At 43.1% G+C, this 3,081-nt stretch overlaps 1 protein-coding gene across 4 annotated transcripts in view; it reads left to right on the top strand.

Moving 5' to 3' along the window:
• Positions 1–336: 336 nt before the first annotated feature.
• The window catches only part of col16a1 (collagen, type XVI, alpha 1), a 78,537-nt gene continuing 75,792 nt past the window's right edge, over positions 337–3,081 (top strand). For 2 of the 4 annotated variants that reach the window (XM_039605440.1, XM_039605441.1), the window contains exon 1: positions 338–734. The gene's annotated coding sequence lies outside the window, so the exon portion shown is untranslated. Of the gene's footprint in view, positions 735–2,531; positions 2,635–3,081 lie in introns of all 4 variants that reach the window. The other 2 variants (XM_039605439.1, XM_039605438.1) reach the window with 2 other exon arrangements.

Here is a 3,081-nt window from a genome sequence, read left to right as displayed (position 1 = left end):
TCCATAATGCACCAACCAGGAGAGCCTAATCTGTATTTCTTTTCCTAATACAACGCTTTAACCCAGGCAGAATTGAGGCAAGCCTGGTTTTTTTTTTTTTTTTTTTTGCTCTCTGGTATGTCATGAATCAAATAGTAAGAGGTGAGGGGGAGATGGAGATGATGGGGGTAGAGGGTAAAGAGAGGGTAGAGAGGCCTGGAATAGCTTGCCAGAAAGATTAGAGAGATGCCCAGGGCTTATTTTCCAGCCTTGTGGACAAGGTGATGTCACCACATGTTTGAGAGAGATCTCCCAAAGAGAGAGGGAGAGAGCAGGGAGAAAGAGGAGAGGAGAGGTGAAGGAGGGGGTGTGTTGGAGGGAGACTGGAAGAGAGACAGGCTGGAGGAATAGACAGAGACCAAGGGGAGGAAAAAAGTAATAAGAAACCGAGAGACAGACAACAGAGAAAGCAAAGAGGAGGCGAGAGAGGGAGAAAGACACTTGGGATCAGCAGAGAGGGGAGGGGAAAAAAAGTTGGACACGGCTAATCTTGCTGTAACTTTTTTTCTCTCTTTCCTTTCTCTGTGGAAGAAGACTCAAGAAAAAAAAAGAGTCAAGGGGACAAAAACCAGGCTGGATTACATTTGTCTGCATTTGCATCGCCCTGCAGGATTCCCAAGCCGGACCTTGGATCTATACACGCACAACAGCGGATTAATGTGGTCGCAAACTTGTGGATTTATCAGAAATTGAAGGTATGGCTTTTACATGCTCTCTGTCGTTTTAACTTTTCGTTTAAAAAGCGACGCTTTTTTGCCACATCCACCGGAGATTTAAAGACAAGTTAGTGAAGTGCAGCGGAACTTTAGTGATGGAAGTGTTGCAGCAGCAAAGACTGCTTACAGTGGGCAACATCACGTGGGGATACCATACTGCGGGGTTGGCCTAAAGAAAATACCACACACCAACAATCTGGGATACAGAGCAAAAGTACTCTAAAGTTGCTTTCTCTCTGCGGAGATCATTAAAGTTGTATGTTCTCGGCCGCTCTGACTCGTGTAGTTGTAGTAAGCTAGTATTCCTTTATTGGATTTTGCAAGAAAACGACTAGCTCCTGGCAAAAGTGATGCTGATTTTTCCTTCACATCTAATAAGCCAGGCATGGGCACAGAACGGCTGAGGTGTTGCTGTTTTCTTTGGATGGCATCCAACCCCCTGTGGCATGGAAAAGCCTCCTAAGTACACAGATTTTTTTCCACTACATGCATATCATTCGAAAAAAAGTAATCAGCTTTGGAATGACCTCAGATCGGTCTCTAAAACTAGTTTTCTCTTCTTGGGAAAGAAAATGAACAGTAAAGGAGTGGGGGCTTGAATACCACAGGAACATCTGCTTTCCTAATTACTCAGCTATCCCCCATGTTTGCTGGATTTTGCATCCTGTCTGCACCCCACGACTCACATTAAAAAATAAATCCTCCTACTCTTTTTTTTTCACCCTCCTCCTTCAAAATGTGGACCATTTTCCACGCTTTGCTGTTGTCCAAGTGGGATTCGGTTTCACTTAAGGGTCATTTTAACGAAAAGAAACCTGCACATGCAAGCTTGAAAACCCTAGTATGCAACAGAACTCTCCTACCACCAGTAGTCTCCTCATAGCCCTGTTACAAATGTTACAAATCTATGCCCATTAAGTGTTGCTCACTTAACCTGCTGGAGGCTGCCCGTGCAATGCATAGCTGTAGGCCACAGGGTGGTATCTTCTCCCACATATTTCTTCCATACCAGCTTTTGTTGGGCCTACAGGAAATTGTATCATCCCCTTGACTCCTTGCTCATTCAGTTCAGCTGTGAAGTGAACATTAGGCGGAAATGTAAAGTCAAGCTGAAGAAAATCGGCAAGTCATCTGCTCTCTCCAGGCTGACTTCATCCACAACATAGGCTAGGAGCCAACCGGGTCATGTCATCAGATTAGGACTGACTTTGCTTCGTTGCTTTTGCAAAAGGGCCGTAGGTGTCCGTGGCATTGGAACTTCCAGGTAGCCCTGAGCAATCAAAGGAAAGAGTTTTATGTATTTAGTGCTCAGTTCCTTTCCTGGTCTGATTCACACTAGCAAATATTCAAATAAAGCCCTTGAACACTGCCCAGAATGTAAGACTAGTAAAAACTTGCCTCAGTCTCTGTTCAGTGTTACACAGGTTCTGATATTACCTTCGCTAGTTTGAAGGTTTTTGCTTGCGGTCAGTTGATATCTGGAGTGTTAAGCCCTCGGGGGCAACTTCAGCTACTTTTATTTAAAGTTAAAACAAGTTTGTGAGAAGGTCAAAACTTTCAGATACAGAGTGTGCACGTTCATGTCGTCAAAGCAAAATGCATGTTGGGAAACAGCATTTTGACCGACATCGACATCAGCAGTAAACTAGTATTGTTTGAACCTATGAGTGTACTTAGAACTGCATTCAGGTCAGAAACATTGAGAGAAATGTAAACTTTACTTAGAGGGTGAATCCCAGACTTTGATGACTTTGCCTTTTTCTCCTTTTCCTTCAGCATAAGGTTCAGATTTGTGGTTTGGAGTCTCAAAAACCACCGGATGGATTTCCATGACTGATCCATGACTCGTCTGGTCTACACACTCACGTTCCCCTCAGAAGTAACTTATTGTAAACTGCGAACCCTCTGATCCATCTGACCATAAATGACTATTATAGGGTCTGAGTTAAAGTTTTCCCGTAGTGTATTTCTATTTGCATGCATTTGTGTTTAGTTCTAAATCTCACTGGTACATGCTAAATGAAGATATTGAATGTAGTAAGCGTTATCAATATTTAAATCAGCATTTTAGCATAACATCTGCATTACAGCTATGCAGAACTGCTATAGACGCTCTAGGCAAGTAGACTCTAGTTTTTTTCAGCCATGTATTCTCTGGAGGAATGCAGGGCTCACAGCAGCCCAACAATTATTTTAGTTTTCTCACAATAGGAATTGACCAACCTTACTCACAGTAACAATTAGCAGAGCTGATTTTGAAGCACCTCGTAAACAGAAATGGAGTTTGTGATTGTGTTGTTGAACAGTAGCTTGTGGAGCATGGTGT

The sequence above is a fragment of the Oreochromis aureus genome, linkage group 22 (assembly GCF_013358895.1).
Source record: "Oreochromis aureus strain Israel breed Guangdong linkage group 22, ZZ_aureus, whole genome shotgun sequence".
NCBI lineage: Eukaryota > Metazoa > Chordata > Actinopteri > Cichliformes > Cichlidae > Oreochromis > Oreochromis aureus.
The sequence above is the reverse complement of the archived record's forward strand: the minus strand, read 5'-3'. Positions and strand labels throughout refer to the sequence as shown.